At 41.1% G+C, this 23,687-nt stretch overlaps 1 long non-coding RNA gene across 3 annotated transcripts in view; it reads right to left on the minus strand.

Moving 5' to 3' along the window:
• LOC115100205 overlaps nucleotides 1-23,687 on the minus strand; it is a 270,704-nt gene that overhangs the window by 29,777 nt on the left and 217,240 nt on the right. The gene's annotated exons all lie outside the window — the stretch shown is intronic.

Genomic DNA, 23,687 nt, shown 5'->3' on the forward strand with positions numbered 1-23,687 from the left:
TCCTAAGCACATCTACCACCACCCTGGCATTACCAGTCTGGTGGGACTCTTTACTCTGAGGGCACTCGGACCAGCTGAAGCCACATTCTGCATGGTGGTGAATGGCAAAGTGCCTAAGGGGGTAGATTATGACACCCTGTGTAACACTTGCTCCCCATATACAGTTACTTTGCAGATAATCATTGATTTAAAATTCTCACCCTGCTTTAAATATTTGCCTTTATGCACCCTGCTAGAAAGTAAAGCACTAGATACATTTTGCAGCACTATAGAAATAATAAGCAATAAGCTAAAACATTTTGGTTTATGTTACACTGAATACAAGAAATATCATTACAGATAGTTCCACCCATGATGGACCCAGTCCTACGGGTATTTTATTTTATTTTCAACTAGACACACAAATGCTGAATTATTATATTCATGCACTGCTTTTGATGAATAATACACTTTTATAAAACTGTTTCCTGTTTATTTGTTTCAATTTGGTTGTAATGAATAACTAATGAAATAGTGAAGATAATTAGGCTCAGGACAAGAAAACAGAGTAGTACTAGAGAAACTGACCTGTCATTCTGTAGTTTGTTCTAGGGATGAAAGTTTTCTCTTGAAATAAATGAACAAGCATTAGTATTAGAAGCTTTGGAAGTAGAACAAAGGACCTGGTAAACATGATCATTAATGGCCCTTTTTATTTAAAAGAAATATGTTTGTTATATATTTTTTTAAAACTGTTTCCAGTTTCTTCTGTGCTGATGCCATACAGTAAATAAAAGGTGGATTATTCTGTTCTACAAAAAGTCTCTGCACTAATCTAAGACATCCCATAAGCTATTCAACTATTTTGGTTCAGTGCTTTTTTTTTTGACTTGGAAATGTTCTCCTGCTCCTCTGCTCAATGGGAACCAGGGCTGGGTTCTGGTGCCATGAGCCTTCATTTGCCTCTAACTGGGGATTCCCCCCCCCCCATATCTCCGCTGCATATGCACCTAGTCATTGCAATGAGGGTCCTGGGCTTGGGACCATGCTCCAGGCCTCCTTCAGAAACCCTGCCGTCATGGGTCCCGAATTTGGTCACTTGGAGTCACCCTTGAGCAATGACCAGGGCTTCCTCCTGCACCCAGAGGATGGTGAATTCTGATTCTGCAGCATCTCCAGCTAAGCTGGGGAGTGGAAGACCCGACTCGGGGATAAGAACATAAGAACATAAGAAAATGCCATACTGGGTCCGACCAATGGTCCATCAAGCCCAGCATCCTCTTTCCAATAAAATGCCAATCCAGGCCATAAGAACTGGCAAGTCTATAAGTCTATAAGTCTATACCATGTTACTATTGCTAATGGCAGTGGCTATTCTCTAAGGGGCGGATTTTAAAACAATACGCATGCCGGTACTTTTGTTCACAAAAGTACACCAGATTTTATAAGATACGCGCGTAGTCGCACGTATCTTATAAAATCCGGGGTTGGCGCGCGCAAGGGGGTGCACATTTGTGCAACCTGCGCGTGCCGAGCCCAGCGCAGCCTGCCTCTTCCCTCCGAGGCTGCTCCGATTTCGAAGCGGCCTCGGAGGGAACTTTTCTTCGCCCTCCCCCCACCTTCCCCTCCCTTCCCCTACCTAACCCACCCCCCCGGCCCTATCTAAACCCCCCCTTACCTTTGTCGGCAAAGTTATGCCTGCTGAAAGCAGGCATAACTTTGCGCGTGTCGCCGGCAGCCCCGCTCCGTCCTCCGGTCCTGGGGGCGTGGTCCGGAGGCCTCGACCACGCCCCCGGGCCGGCGCCACGCCCCCGAAACGCCGCGTCGTTTCGGGAACGCCCCCAGACATGCCCCCTCCCTCCCCGTTTCGAAAGCCCCGGGACTTACACGCGTCCCGGGGCTTTACGCACGCCGGCGGCCTATGCAAAATAGGTGCGCCGGCGCGCGAGGGCCCTGCGCGTGTAAATCCGGAAGGATTTACGTGCGCAGCCCTTTTAAAATCCGCCCCTAAGTGAACTTAATAGCAGGTAATGGACTTTTCCTCCAAGACCTTATCCAATCCTTTTTTAAACACAGCTATACTAACTGCACTAACCACATCCTCTGGCAACAAATTCCAGAGTTTAATTGTGCGTTGAGTAAAATAGAACTTTCTCCGATTATTTTTAAATGTCCCCCATGCTAACTTCATGGAGTGCCCCCTAGTCTTTCTACTATCTGAAAGAGTAAATAACCGATCCACATCTACTCGTTCAAGACCTCTCATGATCTTAAAGACCTCTATCATATCCCCCCTCAGCCATCTCTTCTCCAAGCTGAAAAGTCCTAACCTCTTCAGCCTTTCCTCATAGGGGATATGTTCCATTCCCCTTATCATTTTGGTCACCCTTCTCTGTACCTTCTCCATCGCAATTATATCTTTTTTGAGATGCGGCGACCAGAATTGTACACAGTATTCAAGGTGTGGTCTCACCATGGAGCGATACAGAGGCATTATGACATTTTCGAATCAAGGACATTCTCAGTCCTTGCTGTGCACTCTAACACTATCAGTGTATAATGGTCTCTCTTATTGATTTCCTTCACAACCAGTAGTGAACAAGGAGGACTGAAGTCTTGCCCTAAAAAATAAATTCTTTTGCAGTAATTTTGGTTTCGTTTAAAGAGAAATAAAATAACTTTCAGTCCCTAGCGCATTTGTTCTACAGTTTTCACTGGCTCCATGCTCCATGAAGTACTTATAAATAATAAAGAACATTAATACTAATAGCTGCAATAATAATATGAGCTCTATGTGAAAACAGTGGAAAGTTCTTGTGGCACAAATATGCAGGAAAAGTATAAACACTGAGTTAACATACTTGCAAGCTAAACATTAATGCAAAATTATGGCATCTATCCTATGGCGTCTTTCTTCCTTAAATGAAAAATAGATCGGGCTTTTTCTTAAGGGCGTTAAGTGATTTATCTTGCTGTTATTTAGACAACACATTGTTCTGTGGCCTAGTTTGAATTCTATAATATGAAGCATGGACTTTCCCTTTTACTGCCATATATTACTGTACTATGTTTTTATTATTATTTTACGTCTCCATAATGTAGTGGTGGGGGAGGGGAGGGGGGAAGCTAGCATGGTCTTTGATTACATACCGCGCAAATGTCAAAAGAATTGTAGGAACAAAGACTGGAATAAAACAACACTGTAACAGTTCTTTCCTTAAGGTTTGGCTTTAAAAGAGTTCATGACAGGCTCTGTTATAAATTTATTCAGCTAGTTAAAAAAAAAATTATATATATATATATATATAAATAAATTAAGATGAAACAAAACTCATGTCACAAAACACTTCAAAACAGTGAGGAGGCTTCTGCTTTTGTCTTGGATACAAAGGATAAAAAAGAATACAAGTTTTGCTTTTTTCCATCCTCTCTTCCTGAGCACTTTAATGATCATAGAACCCAAGGCTGTTAATGCATTAATTTTTGAGAGACTGTTTGTTATTCACTGCATATGGATGCAGTTTGCTCTTTTTTATATAATGCTGGACTAACATTCCTATGCTTGTAGCACACTGGAGGAGATTTTATCCCCATCATTTGTTAGAAATAATCTAAGAAAAGCACTATAATGTACACTGTGGAGCATTAGAGGAAAAAGCAGATCCTTTTCATAAAATGGCAGTATTATCGTATAGCTTGCCATGTAGTAGGATTAGTTGATGGAATCAAAAAGTGCACATTTTAATGTGGAGATTTTCATTAATGTGATTTTTGCCAATCAAAACACCATAAAACCTTGTAAATTCACTGAGCTAAAGATTAGAGAATGGCTTAAAGTGGATTTTCAGTTTCAAAATGCTAAAGCAACTCAGTAGGACTTTTTCATATAGCTAAGATCATTACTGCTTTGTTTCATTTCTAGTGAGGAGATAAGATGTCATTAATGAAAGCTGCACTATGGAGTAGAGTAAACTTTGTTTTCTTTCTCACTAAAAGGTAGATTTTAAATCGAGCGCGCACACGCATGTTATAAAGTACGATGTCCGCGCGCATGCGTGTGGCAGGCCCGCAACTCGTGCGCGCAGGGAGGGGCATTTTCCAGTTACGCACGGTGACGTGGTCAACCTCTTTCCCAGTTCCCAGAACGTCCCTAACCCTAACCCTATCCTTCCTCCCTGACACCTAAATTATCCCTAACTAACCCCCTTATTTTTCTTTGAATACTTACTGCTCCTGGGGGAAGGGAGTCTGACATCGTGCAACAGCAGCTTCTAGTGGCCAGACTTAGGGTTCCAGGGTCCCTGCTGTCAGCCCCCTGGGCTAAGTAGGCTAGGAAGAGGGTATAAAATAGAGAGAAAACCCCATGTAGTTGTGAATGAAGTCTCCTGGTGCCATTGCCCAACAACAGAGACCAGTTCTGATTTAACTAGGCAGCTTGAAGGAGCAACTGGAACTGCAGGACGAAAAACCCCACAACATTTTAAAAAAGGATTGTTTGCATGATTTTAACCACTTTTACTGTCATGAGTACATTTCCTAAAGTCTCTGTCTTGACTCTGCTTAATGTCACTGACCGGGTACTGCCTTATGTGTATCTGTACAATACTGTGTATATTTTGAGGCACTGTAGAAATGGTAAGTAGTAGCAATAATAGCTTTGTCTAGCAGCTTTAGTAAAGATGTATTTCTTATGTCTTTGTATTTTGTACAAAATAGGAGGAGGCATGTGCCTCTTTATTTCTCCTTTGTTGTGCTGTATGTAGACTCTAGCTTCTAGGAGTTTCCATTTGCAATTTTTCTGTTTGCATATTTCTGTTCCTAGTTTGTGGTCACACACGGGCCAGTGTATTAAAGTATGTTAATTCTTTGCAGTGTTAACATACAAAAAAAGTGCTATTATTAGCAAGTACTAAGCTAGCTTACGAGCAATAAGAGTGCTTTTAATGCGCACAAACTGTATTGGGAGTGTTTTAGTGCAAAAACTGAAAAATGAGGTAATGAGATATACAATTATGCAAAACAGCTCATTACCTATTGGCACAGCAAAAAAATATGTATGCAAACTACTTCGCAAATGCATTTATGCAAAAATCTTAGCTATACCTCCAGAAGGTGTGATTAAGTTTTGCAATACCCCCCCCCTGAAGGTAAAGCATGTGTGTACTTTACAATTTTCCTCATTTACTACATGTCATCAACATTGATTGTCAGTTTAGGTGATAAATACTGTAGCATATATATTGTTCATAGTAACATAGTAAATGATGGCAGATAAAGACCGGACAGGAGCATGATTGATGTTCTAGAGCCCATTGAAATATTTACAATGCTACTTTTTCCTAGGTAGGGTTGTTGCTATTTTGTCTCCTGAGAGTTAGTGGTATACTATTATACTAGTTAGGTTTGCTGCATAGTGCTGCGTATGATGTTTTGCAGGATTTTTGGGTCACTTTTCATGATGTGCTTGGTGGTGGAGGCAGTTTGTGTCGCTGTTTGTACGTTCTATTGTGTACACTCATTAGTAAGGGAAACATCCTAATACTTTTCTCTACCCATTTGTTGGCAGAGTTTCTAGGGATGCAGAGTGTTTGTTAATAGAGCTGAAGGTGCTTCCGGGTGTTGCGGATACATTTTCTGCAGCTCTCACTGTTCAGTCACTCCAAGCATCAGAAACCTGGATTGTAAATTAGACCAGGTCCTCCACCCGGTGGAGCAGGCTACTAACTCTGGTAGTACAAGCGAGGAAGAGCTTTCCTTTACTAATCTTCTCTGGTTCTTTTCCATAAAAGGCATGAAATCTCATTAGAGTTTAATGCTCGTTCTGGATCTGTATAAAACTTATCTTACATTGTGAGGATTTTCGCTAAAGCGCCTGTTCAGTTTTTACCTAAAAGTTGCTTCTATTCAAGGTGCTACCACTTTAAAAAAAAATCCCTACGAAACTCAAGCATTCATTCCACTGGATCTGTTTTCTTATGCAATCCACTGAGGAATGCATTGATGTGCTTTTTGTGTCCAGATGTGGTTTAATTATGTAACATAAAGACATATGTTGAGATTTAGAAAGAACTCCCTCCAGAACTCAGTATTAGCATTCTGTTCCAATTTAAAACTATCAATGATCAACCAGAGATTTTTTGTGTCCTTCAATTAAAACATACTATATGGGCCTGCTATGGTAAACCAGATGCATTAATTAAGACAATAGTTTAGCTGCTCATGTTACATTACTGCTTAGTTTGGCATTTCTGCTGACCATGGTACAAAATATGAAGCCAAGGAAGACTGCAAGTTCTCATAAAAATTCTATTTGACTTGGAAATACAGTACAATTTTACATTAATGCCAAGCTCTCCAAGAGATAATTACCCAGACATGAGTCAACCGTGTCAAATAATTAAATAGAGGAAATGGATCAATGAAAAATAAAGAGTTGTTCCCACATGAACAAATTAAAGGAAATACACTCTACCCCTCATTAAAGTATTATCCTTGGAAGGCAAACCCTTTGGGTATTATACACAGGTGGGTGTTAAGGAAAGTTGTAATAAACTCAGCATACTCAGGAAAAAACAGCTTTACATTTTAAAATAGCCAATTAAAAAGGTAGAGCAATAGTTTTAAAGATGACGTAAATCATCACCATGCATATGGATTCCATAATATTTATCCAGCTGTTCTGGAGAAGTTAACAACACAGTCCTCATTTAATTATTTCTGTAGATGCTGGCAAACAAGCTGCAAGTAGTGGTTTAGTAAAACAATCATTTTTGAAGGTCAAAAAAATTCCATGGGTTCAAAGTTTTGTCTTAAAATATTTTTTATGATTATATAAATTATTATATCAAGACATGCATCTTGAAACAAATACAAGAAGGGGTTGAATTAGCATATACTTGTGAGCAGTAGCTCCAGCTGTCAAGGCTTCAACACTGTCTATTGTCCATTCATGCATCCTTCATAAACACTCTTAATTAAATTATCTTGAAAACTCAGACTAAAGGAAGGAGATATATATCACATTAGCGAACGTCATGCTTGGTTCTGAAAAGATTGAACAGTATTTAAGCACAACTTTTAAAGAGTTATCCTGGGAAATTTAAATATCAATAGGTGAATACATTTGTAGGAGGATGTGATTGTCCAGGGAGGGACCGGGAGAGAAGCACACTTTTTAAAAAAAGGAGCTGGGATGCAGTTTTGGGGAATGGCCCTTAGATATCACAAAAATGTAGCAAAAATTCAAAAATTCCACTGATCCTGTCACAATCCTCATCCCTCTATTTAAATTTCAAAGGTTGCTTAATTCTTTTATGGCCTTTAGACTGTCCAATTGAATTAAAAGTACTCCTGGTACACCCACAGCCAAGTGATCATCTCAGCCACATAGGGAATCCATTGTTTTGGGTCTGTAAAATGAGTATCTTGACATGTATATAATTTCTAGGGATGTGAATCGTTTTTCAACGATTAAAATTATCATCCGATAATGTTTATATCGTCTTAAATCGTTATAGAACACGATACAATAGAAATTCTAACGATTTATCATTAAAAATCGTTAAATCGTGTTAGTGCGCACTAACTCGAGTTAGTGCGCACTAACTCCCCGTTAGTGCGCACTAACTCGATTTAGTACGCACTAACTGAAAATGATACAAATAAACACTTTCCAGGTCACTGAAGGTCAGTTAGGAATGAATATGTGTTCCTATTGGCTGGCTGCCCTCTTATCTATTGATGTTACCAAGGTTACCACTGAGGTGATGGTTGGGGGGATGGGAAATGGAACTGGAAACTAACGAACACCAACAGAAAATGAAACAAAGTGTTCACACTTCCCAGGTCAGTAAAGGTCACTTAGGAATGAATATGTATGTATGTATTCCTATTGGCTGGCTGTGCTCTTATCTATTGATGTTACCAAGGCTAATACTGAGGTAATGGTTGGGGGGATGTGAAATGGAAACAGTTGGAAGCTTGACAAAAAAGTAATGTAATGATCAGCACTCACGTGACTAGAACTTGTTTGTTTATTATTTTTGTTAGCAGGCACCTGAAATGCTAGTGCATGTTGAATTTGCCAATCACTGTGCATTTTAGAAAGGTGGTCCTGGCTGGAACTGTACACAGTTCAAATATATGTAATTGATTGTTGGTAAGTGTATTTTTTAAGTAGCCACACTGGCACAAGTATGTTTACTTTTCCTCCTACTTAACTCACTAGCTCAGCTTTGTAAGAAGGGCTTCTCTGCTTGTGTGTTGTTTTTGTTTGGTGTGAGGAGAGCAGAAACATCAGATCTTTATTCAATCTACTACAGTCATCTCTTACAGTGCCCTATCCCTATTAATACCAGGAGTGTTGTGATCTTCCTGCACACAGTGCCCTAACCCTGATACCAGTCTGAGACAGCTCCCTCCCTGCATTACTAGTGAGAGGCTGGCTTCACAGACAGGGGGGAGCTGCCTGACCCTCACTCCTGACTTCCCCCATGTCCCAGCTAGTGAATGGTGTGTGGGTGAGGGGGGGGGGGGGGAGGATGGTGAAGTCTGAGACAGCTCCCTCCCTGCATTACTAGTGAGAGGCTGGCTTCACAGACAGGGGGGAGCTGCCTGACCCTCACTCCTGACTTCCCCCATGTCCCAGCTAGTGAATGGTGTGTGGGTGAGGGGGGGGGGGAGGATGGTGAAGTCTGAGACAGCTCCCTCCCTGCATTACTAGTGAGAGGCTGGCTTCACAGACAGGGGGGAGCTGCCTGACCCTCACTCCTGACTTCCCCCATGTCCCAGCTAGTGAATGGTGTGTGGGTGAGGGGGGGGGGGGGGAGGATGGTGAAGTCTGAGACAGCTCCCTCCCTGCATTACTAGTGAGAGGCTGGCTTCACAGACAGGGGGGAGCTGCCTGACCCTCACTCCTGACTTCCCCCATGTCCCAGCTAGTGAATGGTGTGTGGGTGAGGGGGGGGGGAGGATGGTGAAGTCTGAGACAGCTCCCTCCCTGCATTACTAGTGAGAGGCTGGCTTCACAGACAGGGGGGAGCTGCCTGACCCTCACTCCTGACTTCCCCCATGTCCCAGCTAGTGAATGGTGTGTGGGTGAGGGGGGGGGGGGGTGAGGATGGTGAAGTCTGAGACAGCTCCCTCCCTGCATTACTAGTGAGAGGCTGGCTTCACAGACAGGGGGGAGCTGCCTGACCCTCACTCCTGACTTCCCCCATGTCCCAGCTAGTGAATGGTGTGTGGGTGAGGGGGGGGGGGGGAGGATGGTGAAGTCTGAGACAGCTCCCTCCCTGCATTACTAGTGAGAGGCTGGCTTCACAGACAGGGGGGAGCTGCCTGACCCTCACTCCTGACTTCCCCCATGTCCCAGCTAGTGAATGGTGTGTGGGGGAGGGGGGGGGGGGGAGGATGGTGAAGTCTGAGACAGCTCCCTCCCTGCATTACTAGTGAGAGGCTGGCTTCACAGACAGGGGGGAGCTGCCTGACCCTCACTCCTCCGGGGTATTGTGATCTTCCTGCACACAGTGCCCTATCCTGATACCAGGGGTGTTGTGATCTTCCTGCATGCAGTGCCCTATCCCTATTAATACCAGGAGTGTTGTGATCTTCCTGCATGCAGTGCCCTATCCCTGATACCGGGATGTGTGCAAGAAGATCACAACACCCCCGGTATCAGGAATAGGGCACTGTGTGCAGGAAGATCACAACACCCCCAGTATCAGGAATAGGGCACTGTGTGCAGGAAGATCACAACACCCCTGGTATTAGGGATAGGGCACTGTGTGCAGGAAGATCACAACACTCCTGGTATTAATAGGGATAGGGCACTGTGTGCAGGAAGATCACAATACCCCTGGTATCAGGGTTAGGGCACAAGTTCTAGTCACATTGACTGATCACATTACTTGTTTTGTCAAGCTACCAACTGTTTCCATTTCCCATCCCCCATATACTGTCAGTAGGAAACTTGGTAACATGAATAAATAAGAGGGCAGCCAATAGGAATACATATTCATTCCTAAACTGACCTTAACTGACCTGAAAAGTGTCAAATTGTATCATTTTCAGTTAGTGCGCACTAACTGGGAGTTAGTGCGCACTAACTCCCGTTAGTGCGCACTAATCGGAAAAAACGATTTTTAACGATTTTTTAACTAAAAAATCGTGCCTAAGACGATTTTCTTGCCCTGCCACACGATTTCTATCGTTAAGACGATATGGAAAACGATTCACATCCCTAATAATTTCTGCAGAAAAATACGTGTATATATATTGGACCTAGTACCTGCTCACAAGTTTCAAACTTATACTAATTCAGCCCCTTTTGGATTTATTAACATATCTCCAATATGTGTACATATTTTTCTGTGGAATGCATATAAACCAAGGATATCCTCTTCTTTTTACAGATCCAAGAAAATGGATCAGTTGTTTGGCTGAGTTTACCACTTGGCTGGGAGTGTACCATGAGTATTTCTAATTTTAAACTGCAGAGCCTAAAAACTTAATTAAACAAGCTTAGGTCCTGATTCACTAAGCTGTTTTCCCATAGACGCAGAATTGGGGGGGGGGGGGGGGCGGGGGGAAGCCTTAGTGAATCCGGTCCTTAGTTAGTAAGAAGATGAGGATCATGGCAAATAAGTGGCAATGTATGGTTCTTGCTAATTATTTGTTTTTGTGATTTTTTTTTAGCTCCATTCCCCAGCACTACATCCCAGATACTTTAAAAACATGTGCACCTATTGATATTTAAATTTACCAGGGCAACACTTTGAGAGCTGCTGCCTAAATGCCGTTCATCCATTTCAGCTCCAAGCATGTGCATCATAAGCAAATGTGATCTATACTCTGAACTTTAGATAGTTTAAAATAGTTACTAGTTGAAGTATGAATGCATATGAAAGCTACGCATGTAGAACCTTAGCCAGGACCAAAGCCTTTGACGATTGGTGCTACCACTCACAAGTTTCAAACTGTGCTAATTCAACCCCTATTGTGTCTGTTACCATTTTTCTAATATACGCGAGTATATATATATATATATATATATATATATATATATATATATATATATATATATATATATATATATATATCTTGAAACAACAAACAGCATGAAAAATAAAAAGAAAAGGGAAAATATACAAAAATCAATAAGGTAATTGATCCCTTCCTCACAAGTAAAAAAAAAAAAAAAAAGCAAAAATGAAAGACAAATCCATGTTAAGGGTTTCCTTTTCCTTAGTGCTCGAGTGGGTGGGTTTGCAGGTATAAAGGGTTTAGCAGTGGAAAGTTTGTTTTTTTTGTGTGTGATTATATTTTTTTATGGATGTTTTTATTGTAAATTGCTCTGATAGTTTTGCTTATGGGGGTGGTATATAATTAAAAAAAATACTTAAGAATGCTATGGTCAATCCAAGAAATCACAATATTTCAGATGAATACAAATTAACAGAAAAATTCAAAAAAACTGAGCAGTGAAGCAAATCACAATTATAAAGAAGTATTTATAATATAAATGAGTTTATGAATCAGGTCAACCAGTCAAACCATAGAACACCCTCCTTTTAACCTTGATATTTAGGAGAACCCATAACTGCTCTAGGTGGAAGAAAGAATAAACATGAAATACACACCAACATTTACAAAGGAGTATGCTGCTCCAGTCTGAAGCATGTTCTGGTATTGATCTAAAAACCTTTTCTGCTGAGACTGGGTACTGCAGTCCAGATCTGGAAAAACTCTTACTTTATGATGAGGAAACTACTCTATTTTATCAAAACAAGATTTGTCCCAAGCTCTTACATAAATATGATGAATACAGTTGCTTTCCCCATATGTATTTCCTCGTCGGTTTCCACTTCTTGCGTCAAGTTTATCAATGCCTGCACAGCTGGGCTAAATATTTGTCCTTAAAATTGGACTGGGGAAAATAAAAAGACGCTGTACTGGAAAAGAGGCTTATTTTGGAACGTGTAAGATCGTACACAAATATCTCCTCAAAGATCCAAAAGAGAGATCATTTTCAAAATGGGGAAATGAATAAGAACATAAGAACATAAGAAAATGCCATACTGGGTCAGACCAAGGGTCCATCAAGCCCAGCATCCTGTTTCCAACAGTGGCCAATCCAGGCCATAAGAACCTGGCAAGTACCCAAAAACTAAGTCTATTCCATGTAACCATTGCTAATGGCAGTGGCTATTCTCTAAGTGAACTTAATAGCAGGTAATGGACTTCTCCTCCAAGAACTTATCCAATCCTTTTTTAAACACAGCTATACTAACTGCACGAACCACATTCTCTGGCAACAAATTCCAGAGTTTAATTGTGCGTTGAGTAAAAAAGAACTTTCTCCGATTAATTTTAAATGTGCCCCATGCTAACTTCATGGAGTGTCCCCTAGTCCTTCTACTATCCGAAAGAGTAAATAACCGATTCACATCTACCCGTTCTAGACCTCTCATGATTTTAAACACCTCTATCATATCCCCCCTCAGTCGTCTCTTCTCCAAGCTGAAAAGTCCTAACCTCTTTAGTCTTTCCTCATAGGGGAGTTGTTCCATTCCCCTTATCATTTTGGTAGCCCTTCTCTGTACCTTCTCCATCGCAATTATATCTTTTTTGAGATGCGGCGACCAGAATTGTACACAGTATTCAAGAACCTCAGGTTCTTCAGTTTAATAACGTATTAAAGATTTTCAGATCAGCAATTCAATGTAATATTTTTCAGCAGTATTCATGTCTAAAACTGATGCCAATTGCCTAATGCCTATCAGATTTCTGGGTTTTGTCAGTACTGGATTCCACGTTTCTGGAGATTGCACACTACTGCTGACGTTGCCTACCATAGTACACACCCCAGCTTTCAACTTCAATATGGCCCTCCATATTTCCTCCAAAGTGACATTAGCCAGAGATTCCAAAATGCTTGTAGCTTGCAAAGTTCTCGGGTCGAAACAGAAATTGCAATGGCTCCAATCACGGCCCCTATGATAGAGACTTGAACTTTATCAGCTTTCATGAGAGGAACTACAAATGTGCCCGGAGCATCGTGAGTCATGATAATATTCATGTCTAATCCTGGATGTTTCAGCCGGTCCACTGGATTCTCATCCAGGTCCTTCTGTGGGACAGTAGCCCTTTCACAGATGCTTAAAAAGCTTCTGACTAGCAATGCCAAGGACCAAGAAGGACGAAGAGGGGGGAAAAAAAAGGCTCTTGTTCTGTCCTAGAATATAGGAGCTGCAGTGTACAGCACTGCGTGGGAATAAGTGAACCTTTGCTGGACTTGGGAGGCGCTGCTCCCCAGCTTCATGTCAGTGTTTGAGACCTGCCGCCAGCTACCAGCACCACAAATTGATCCATGAAGCCAGTAAGAGTCAATAGTTCTGGATCTGATGATGAATAAACATGAAGTTTTTCCCTTGTACTTAGATATACATTGAGGGGTCGATGTTAAAAGGAGCCCGCGCGCAGTTCCCGGCGCGCGTACCTGGAGCTGGCGCACGCATGTTATAAAATCGGATAGCTGCACGCACATGCGTGCCGGATTTTAAAATCTGCGCGCACATGTGCAGGCGGTGTACGCAGGGGGGGGGGGCAAATTTTGCTAAATATGCACAGTGACATAATCGGGCCTTCCCCAGTTCTCACCCAGTCCGCTCCAATTGAGGAGCAGACTGGGAGGGAACTTCCCTAGCCCCCTACCTAAACTTCCTTCCCTTTCCCGGAACAGTGGCTAATGGCCGCTGTCCCGGCTGGCCTCCGTCTGCTCCGCCCTACCCCACCCCGCCTCTCTCTGCCCAGACCCCGCCTCCCGGCCACCCCCTTTGGAGAGGCCCGGGCACTTGTGAGCATACTGGGGTTTACGCGTGTGGCCAGGCCTATAATAAAATTCACGCTGCACGCACGCAGGGCCAGGCCATGTACGTAAACCCCGGTTTTTACACACGTAGGCCTTTGAAAATTTGGCCGAAAATCTTCTGGAACTCAGAAAGATCATCTTCAATAGATCTAAATTTTGAATTATTCTCATTTTTAGAAGAGAAAAACATAACTATGACCCACATTTTTTAAGAAAAGGAAAATTGGCATAAGTAATTTTCGCCTTAATTTTGGAGGCTTAAGGGAAAACAAAACTTCCATGTCGAAGTTAACTAAAGCTATTTGCAGGCACACTTACACACTAGCTATTCAGATCTAGCTTTCTATAGTATGGAATATTTGGTCTGCTGTTCTTATGCATACAGTAGTATATCTGCTGCTGATTTAATTACTTGTATTAATAAACTGCATTAAGTTTTTTCTAGCACAAAAAGAAAATGTGGAGATTCAGTATCTGACACACATCTAAGTAGAATGCTGTACTAATCTGATGACAGGATTCTAATTTAATGTCCTATACTTAATGTCTAACAATAGATTCTTTTTTACTGACTTTTCATCCAGCATCATCAAGCAGACCATTTTATTTCTTCTTCATGCATAATATTCTGTTCAATCACAATTGCAATATCTTTCTTATATATCGTGCAGGTTTGTTTTGGTATGAGAAGGTGGGACACTGCTGTTTGCTTATTGGTTGTCTTAGGAGACACAAATTAACATATGACTATTTGTGCTATGCTCCTATGTACCCCTTGGTCACAAACACTTACCTCGGTGTCACTTTCTATTCATATATAGCAATCTGCGTTTCATCAGAAATCTCATGCTGAATTATGACTTGAGATGCTGTTTACCTTTTCTAAGTCTGCATGGACATGCTTACTGTATGAGTCAGAAGGGGGATGATACGTGGAGTTAGTAATGGGTGTTCTTTATGCTGGTTTATGAAAAAAAAACCCAAGCCCATTGCCGAGGCGAAGAGCAACTGGAAGGCTGGTCCTTAAATAGTGGCTTCTGTAAACATCTTCCCCAGGAAATTCCAGTGGTGGTGTCCAGTGTGACACGAGGGAGGGGCCAAAATGGAGTGCCATCCCACATCCCACTTCCATTGGAGGAGATCGCCTCTGTTGTCGGTGGCGACGTTCAGTAATTCAGAAGGGTGCCAGAAGCAGGTGAGTCTTGCTTCATGTTCTAACACTCAGCAGGATCTGTCACTGGTGCGTTCCTCATATAGGGTTTAGAGTGGGCTCACAGGTCTTCAGTCCCCCTTTCTCCCCAAAAGGGAATCCAACATATAAAATATTTCTCTCTGTAATTAATATGAGATAGACCCTCTGGCAAGAAGTGCACAATGAGGTATCACTTCAAACAGAAAATGTAGAGTAAGACTGGGAGGCCTTACCACAGAGTAAAACCTAAACATCCTCACTGTTCGGAGGGTCTCTAAATTTGATCCCACTGAGTTCTAAAATGGCTGGGCTAAATAAGGTTGAGGTGTCCAACCACAGCCCTCCAGGTGGGAGGAGCTGATAGGGATGGAAGGCTCATGATATTAAAGTTCTTCATAGGGACTTAAGCGACATCTAGTGGCCAACCAATAGGGGTGCCACAACTGTGTAAATGGGCTTTTGAAAATTGCTACAATATATGCCATTGAATTGTCCATAAGATATTTGTGATTATGTATATCGCTTTGAAAGATTTTACTGTAAAAACTGGAAAGTGATTAACAAATTTTATAAATAAATACATAAAATAAGTATTCATTTATAAGTGCACTTTATGTTCGTAAATGGCTTTTTAAAATTTCTACGATAGTATGTTACATTTACGTATGTATTACCTCCTAAGTCTAGTATCTTAGACCAATTCCATTTTCCACAGGCTTCCATGTCACAAATAGGCAAATAATAATGAATGCAAAATATCTTTAGGAGCACTACAAACTCCTCAGCTGAGGAAATTCATTCCTGGCAAAAGTGCAGCAGAGTTCATCCATAAGAAACACATGAGTTTCTCCAAATTAGAAGTTAGGATTAAAAAAATCAGACCTCCACAAAGTAGGCTGTTCTCTTTGGTAATTTCCTCATGATTTCTTCTAGGGGTTCCTCTAAAAGAAACTAGGCCTTCCTAAAAGGAAAGTATTTCCTTCCTTGGAAAAATGTGTCTCCACTGGTTTCTGCACTAGGCAACACATAAACACAGCAAACAAGCTAAAAACCAGGCAAAAGTCCCCTCTCATATTGCAAGACTCATCTTTTATACCACTAGCTGCTGTGTAATGACATCACCAAACTAAAAGGTCCACATACCACATATACCATCTACCCCTGAAACCAACACAGCCCATTTTTTTCTATGGATAGGGGTTAAGCAATAGTATAGATTAGGTATAGTTTAAGAGATGAAAATATTAGTAACAAAATGAAAGAGCGGGATCCAGGATAAGTACATAGTTAGATAAATCAATAAAATAAGTAAGTAACAATACAAATGATTGCATAGATAAATATGCAGGTTTTAATATAAAAATATTCAAATAATTAAACAATTAAAAACCTGGTTTTATTAAACTAATCTATATTGTTTATCATGCATTTATTGTATTAAAATCCTGCATATTTATGTTTTTAATTATTTGTATTGTTCAAGTTATCTATTTGTTTGCTTGCTTGTTTGTTTGCTTATTCTTGCCCTCCCCCCACTCATTTTGTTGCAATTTCTTTTTACAATGGGCTTGCCTCTGTTTTTTTCCCCATGAAAATATTAGTGGCATGTGGGCTAGAACTGGGACCTGGAGCACATCAGTAATAGTTATCAATCCTTCCATTCCTCCTGTCATTGCTTGAGCTTGCAGGATTAATGTGAGGACCTTCTGTCATGGCAGGCAGATGTTAAGTCATCTAGAAGGCACCCTCCTAGATATCTGCCTTACAAGGACTCCTTTCTCTTCTCCTTGCCATTTGTATACTAGGCTTTCTCCAGAGACAGAGTGTTGTGATCACTAGTTTCGTTGCAGGAAATGAACTTCGTAGTCCTCAGCAATTCCTTGGGACCCTCTTGTCCATGTGTCTCTGAAAATATCAGAGCTGTTTGCAATGGCTTCCTTTTCTAGGTGACTTATCCCGAAAAGGTAATCGCTTCACTGTTTATGCTGTAATAGGAGATAGAGGAACAGAGCATGGCCTTTTCTTATCTACCTCGTTCCTTTAAATCACCATACAGTCCATATGTGTCTGATAACATAATTTTTATAACATTAATTACAACTGTGATAAGTCCCTTTCACAGCGTTTTTCTGTATATTTACTATGGTAAACATACACCCTGCACAGGGCATTGCATCCCCTGTATTATATAGTTTTTAAAACTATGGCATTTTTTCGTAAAGGCTGAGATTTTGCTGCAGGCTACCCCATGGCAAGGCTGTGCTAATGCCAGACCTTAATCCTATTGTGCTTGCTGGTTTAACAGAGGCAGGCTGCGCTTGATCTCTCCCATCCTACAGGGCATTAACTGCATCAGGAAGTGGTCACAGTTGTAATGAGCAACTTAGAGAATCTTTTCACTTACTTTTAATGTCTTTTTTTTTTTTTTTAAACCGGCAAACCAGCAGTTCATAATAAAAGGTACAGGCAGGCATTAGATCAGGTGGTTGTTTGGTAGCATAAGACTATAATAATTTAATTTTTTTTTTCACCAACGAAAGAGCAAACCCAATCTAATGTGAAATGGTGAAGTGTTAATAGCAGTTAAGTATGATATGTTCAGACTGATGATCCAGCATTACTTGTGATGGAAAATATTGCCAAACCTAGGCATGGGCTGTCATACTGTACTGCCACATGGACACGGACGTCAAAGGAAAATAGGTGTGTGTTTTATAAGGAAAGATTTTTGGTCCTTGTCAAGGGATGAGAAGAGTAGATTAATCATGCTGCACAACTCTCCTTGAAAAATTTCAAAAATACCATTTAGATTTGTTGCTTATGAATTATTTAGCACTGTTTAATTTTAGACACATTTCATGTCCTAGAAAAATATATATGCAAATATAAATGCATGTAGAGAATCCCTTATTAAAATGAAAAGCTATGAGACACATGGTGTTGAAAAGATACTTAATTTTAATTTTTTTTCTTTTTTGCAAAACTTTCCTACACTGTGGTTTATTTGTAGAATCATAACAATTCCATCATGTCTTGTTATCATGTTCTTTTTGGAGACAATTTTGTAGCTCTTGCCTTCAGAACCCTGTTTTCAAAGGCAGTTCCAAAGTTAAACACAATATTAGTTGTTCCTGTTATTTTCTGGTATAAAGGGTGAATAATAATTTGGATGAGATACAGTTTAATGTGATGGTCCAGATTTAAGGACTGGACAAAGTATTGCGTAAGACCAAGTTCTTAAAAACTAGTTAAAAATGTATTGAATTAGACCAATAAAAGGTGTCACCTACAACTTGTTCGTTGATGTTTACCTCTCCATAAGACCAAGTAAAACTGAGTGTAATTCAAACAAATGATGTTATTTTGCCATGGCACCAAATTAAAGATGAATTTTAAAAGCACGACACGCGGGTTAATTAGGGGATGTGCGAATATGTCGAACTTGCACGTGCCGAGTGGATTTTAAAAGTCACCTGGATACAGGTGTAAATGCAGCAGCACACAGTTCTCAGACATTTTCTGGATGGGGCATGAGCGTTTTGGGGCTTGGAGCTGAGATGCGTGCATAAATACTTAAACGATCTGGTGTGCGCTGACACCCTCTGCCATGTAACTTTACTTCTGCTATGGATGTTGTGTAAGTTATAAAATAAATAGGTAGATCGGTGGGGTTTTAAGGGTCAAGGATAACTGGGGATAGTGAAGTCTATTGATCAAGAGGGGTTTAGAAGACGTCTCTTAATTGGGCAAAACTGAGGATGAACTGGTAAAACTGAGAATGGCATGCAACCTTTTAAAAATCCCACAATTTTCCAGGTAGAAATGGTATTTGCACTCACTTGTGCATGCCCACTTAAAATTTGATGCACATGTGTGCGCAGCCAGGCTATTTTATAACATGTGCACATATACGTGCACAAGCTCTAAAATAGCTGCATCCCTGGGCACGAGCCGACACACACATGTGCACCCACATGCTGGTTTTAAAGATAGCATTCCTAAGTCTAGCACAAAAAATATTCCTCACAGCTGAGTGGTATAATTTTTTTTTAAAAAGAAGCAGTGAGTGCAAGACTGCTGTGATGCAAATAGCAAGACTAGACATACATCTTTTTAAATTAAAGCTTATAAGGCTTTTACAGATTTTTATTACTTTTGTTTACATGTATAAGAAAGAAACATTTAACTAAAACCTTTTTTACTTTTCATTGAACTTGCTTTTTCAAAGTGTTTTTCTGTTGGATACTAGTATCTTATTTGACCCTTTGGGATTTGAAAGAAAATGTCAACAGTAATATGAGAAAAAATAATCAAGTTATTACAGAAATCCACCAATATATTAATTTTCTTTCTTCCAAATCTTCATTTTTCTATCTAGCAGCAGAGGTATTTTAATATATACATAATTGGTAAGCTCTGCTTACCTAACTAATTCCACCAATATTACTGTAATGGAATGAGGCTAACTTTTTTTTTCTATTTAAAAAGTTAATAAAATTGCATCAACATATGCATCTGAGTTCATCTCCCTTCTGAGGCTTTTTCCTGGTGAGAACAAATACAGAAGGTGAAAATATCATTGCTTTGACTAGAAACAGGCCAGCTCATCATGTTTTGAGATATTGAAGAAATAGGACAAAATCTAAGTTGCTTAACTCTTTACCAAATGCTCATATCTCATTGAATGTTTGCTCCAAAAATACCCTCTCTTAAAGCTGTAATTTTGCTGCCACTTAACAAAGGACCCCTTAAAATGACTATATAATAAGAAATTGTGTAAAAAATGCTGCAGCTGAGTCTGCAGAGTTCTGAAACAGCACACATTTCCAAAAAAGCATTTAGTGCAAGGCAAAAACTGGCACAAAAATATTGTAGAAGTTGATATGGAAAAAGTACTGCTGCATTTTTACCCAACATGGTACAGTTTGTCACTGATGACTTACTCTGAAGTTACTCTAAATAATACATAGTAAACAAATGTTACTTTTTAAAGTTAAAGCTTATTTTCAATCATTGCTTTGCCTTAAATTTAGGCCAAAATAAATCTAATAACTATCTGCTGCAGAATGATGTACCACAGGTGTCAATGTTGCATCTCTTCTAATTAATATCTGTTCCTCAGATCTGCCACCAGAGTACCAGTAAAATATATATTGATAATGATAATATTGCTTTAATGTCAACAATAAGATCCTTTCCAATGATCTCAATCTTCTGAGAATTTATTTCTGTAATTGGAGACTAAAGCTGAATGTGTCACTGGCTGTCAGCAGTCCAATCTAGCTAATCAATATGCCATTTTCATATTAGAGATCAGTTGTGGGGACCACACTGTCCCCTTCTTTTATTGTCCCAAATAACTTGAGGTAATATTAGATTGCTCTTTGACTTACAAGATGCATCTTGAATAACTGGTGGGCAGAGTCCAGGCACATGACAACTTCAAAGCCTTGTCAACCTTATATGGGGGTAACAGCTTTACTAAACTTTGCATATCAAATCTGGCATTTCTTCCTGGCAAAGTGCTGTGCAGCTGTCTAGGTCTAGTACAGGAACACTGGCATATATGCATCGTCTGTAGATAATAGCTAATTTGGTAAAACAGGGAGACAACTTTATTTTAGATATGCTAGTGATATGAGAATGTGCAAATGTGGCATTGTAAGACTCAGAGAAGACGAGGATTTATATGAAGAGGCAAACGAGAAGAAAGTAGACATGCCTAACATATATTTGTTTGGTGTTTAGTGAGAAAGGGTCAGGAGTAAGACCACAGCAAATGGACACAAATAGGCCTGGAAGCAAGGTAAACCTCAAACAATTTTCAGAAGAAAATGTTTGTGAGGAACTAATTGAACTAAAAGTAGATAAAGCGATAGGGCTGGTCAAGATAGATCTGAGGGTATTAAGGAAACTTAGAGAAGTTTTGGCAGCTTCGCTGGCTGATCTTTTCGATGCTTCTTTATAGTTGGGAGTAGTTCTGGAGGACTGGAGACAGGCGGATGTGGTTCTTCTTCACAAAAGTGAAAGTAAGGAGGAGGACGGGAACTACAGACCTCTGTGGTGAGTAAATTAATGGAATCGCTGTTAAAACAGATGATAGTGCAATTTCTGGAATCCAACAATTTACAAGATTCAAGGCAGCATGTTTTGTTACCAGAGGTAGGTCTTGTCAGATAAATCTGATCAATTTCTTGACTGGGTGACCAGAGAGTTGGATAAGGGGAAAGAGAGCTAGATGTAGTGCACTTCGATTTCAGTAGGCCTTTGACATCTCAAAAAAGATATAGTTGCACTGGAGAAAGTGCAGAGAAAGACAACCAAAATGATAAAGGGCATGGAACTGAACCCCTATGAGGAAAGGCTAAAGAAATTAGGGCTATTCAGGTTGGAGAACAGACAAATGAGGGGGGATATGATAGGGCTGGCCGGCACCATCTTTAAAGATGGTGCCGGCCATCCAGTGCTCCTACCATGTGACAGGAGCCGGCCAATGGCACAGATACCCTGTCACATGGTAAGGGCAAAGGGCCATCGGCGCCATCTTTATGAGTGGCAGCCGACGGCCTGAGAACGGGAGATTGCTCCCGGGACCACCACTAGACCACCAGGTAATTTTAAAATGTTTTGGGGTGCTCGGGAGGGTGGGGGAAGCTAAGGGGTCGTTTTGAAAGGGTCGGGTGGGGTTTTTTTTTATCGGGCCATCGGCACCATTTTTGAGTGGCAGCCAAAATGGCGCCGATGGCCCGAGAGCGGGAGATCGGTCCCCGCGCCCCCACTGGACCACCAGGTAATTGTTAAAAGTTTTGGGGGTGTTCGGGAGGGTGGGGGAAGGTAAGGGGTTAATTTTAAAGGGTCAGGCCTCACCAAAAAAAAAATAATGATGTGAATCAGAACCAATTCCGATTCACATCACCCACATCACCCATGATCAGATTTTTTCCCCCCTCTAGCCGAACCCGATCGTTAAGACGATCGGGCACACAATTCACATCTCTAGTCTCTTCTACCTATTTAAAGGACCAGCAACAGGAAGTGCTTGCAGCCCTGCCAGAAGCCAGCTCCACCCAACTTCCTGCTTCAGCCCTATAAGAGGGCCCTGCCTGTCTTCATCCAGTGCCTTCGGATTGAGTTTCACAGTCGTCTGTGTCTTCATCTTCAGTCCAGGTCCTCCATGGTCTTCTTCTGCTTTGACGGCTCCGTCTTCATGTTCCTGTTGTCCGCCGTCTCTTTGTTCATACCTCCAGATGTCTTCATGTTCCTGATGACTAATGTTCCTCTGTCCATACCTTCAGATGTCTTCTTCCTGATGTCCTGGTCTCGTCCTCCATCTAGAGTCTACGTCGGTTCCAGCGTGGTCCGCGACCAGCCCCATGGGTGGGCTGTTTAGGGCATGCTGCGTCACAGTCTCAACTCAGCTTTAACCTTTCAACTTGTCTCCTGAACCTTGTTCCTGACTATGTCAGGTTCAGCATGGTCCGCAACCAGTTCCGTGGGTGGGCTGTGTAGGGCGCGCTGTGTCGCAGTCTCAACTTAGCTTTTGCCTTTGAACTTGTTGTCTCCTGAACATTGCTCGACTTGTTGTCTACAGAACTTTGCTCTTGACTACGTCGGTTCCAGCATGGTCCGTGACCAGCCCCGTGGGTGGGCTCTGTAGGGTGCGCTGCGTCGCAGTCTCTACTTTGCTTTTGCCTTTGACTTGTTGACTTCCAAACCTTCGTCCAAGAGTTTTTGCCCTTGTCTACATCCACAAGTCTTCATCAATGTCTTCGGGTACAGAGTCTTTGTCTACAGAGTCTTCATCTACCATCTTCGTCTACAGAGTCATCCGTGTTTCAACGCCTCTGTCTGCCCTTGTCCTCTGTACGGCCTGCTGCCTATTGCCATTACCCAGCGGCAGGTCCGAAAGGGCTTGGAACGGTCGGAGGACTGTTCATTGATTAACATTGCGTTGTTGGTCATCCTGGGGTGTGCAAGTTCGGTAGAGGGTCATACCTCTCATCTCCTTGTCTTCATTACAGCCTTGTCTTGCTCCTTGTTATCCATGCTCGCACCAGTTTGCCTCCCGCAGTGCGTCTTGGGGCTCCTCCCTGAGTCGTAACATGGTCCAAGGGCTCACATCACCTGTTCCGGAAAGGACCGCGCCTTCGCGCTCATAACACAAAAAACATTTAAGAAAGCAGGGAAGAAGTTCAGAGGATCATTAATTGTAATGAAGTGAGCAGAAAGTCAGAGATCAACTGGGGGTCTATGATCCTGTAGCAGGAAGTAAACTGGGCAGACTAGATGAGTCCTTATCTACTACTGTTTATTTTTTTAACTTAATTTTTATTGATATTTAAATCATCACACCAAATTAATACCAGACAAACATGGATTTACAAAGAAAATATAACCACAGGAAATATACAAAACCAAGAAAAGCACACCATATCTCATCTCCAACATAGAAGGAAAAAAAAAAGAAGAAAATAATTAAGTACAAGACAAGCTACAACCATTATAGCCTTCCACCTAATCACCTCACAACTTACAACCAATTGTGACAATTACAGTGCAATTATCATTCCAGGCATTCTTATCTCTAATAAAAATTTCCAAATGTTTCTTCAGATTGGTAATTAAACATTTACAGGGAAATTTAAGGAA

The sequence above is a fragment of the Rhinatrema bivittatum genome, chromosome 10 (genome assembly GCF_901001135.1).
Source record: "Rhinatrema bivittatum chromosome 10, aRhiBiv1.1, whole genome shotgun sequence".
NCBI classification, from domain to species: domain Eukaryota; kingdom Metazoa; phylum Chordata; class Amphibia; order Gymnophiona; family Rhinatrematidae; genus Rhinatrema; species Rhinatrema bivittatum.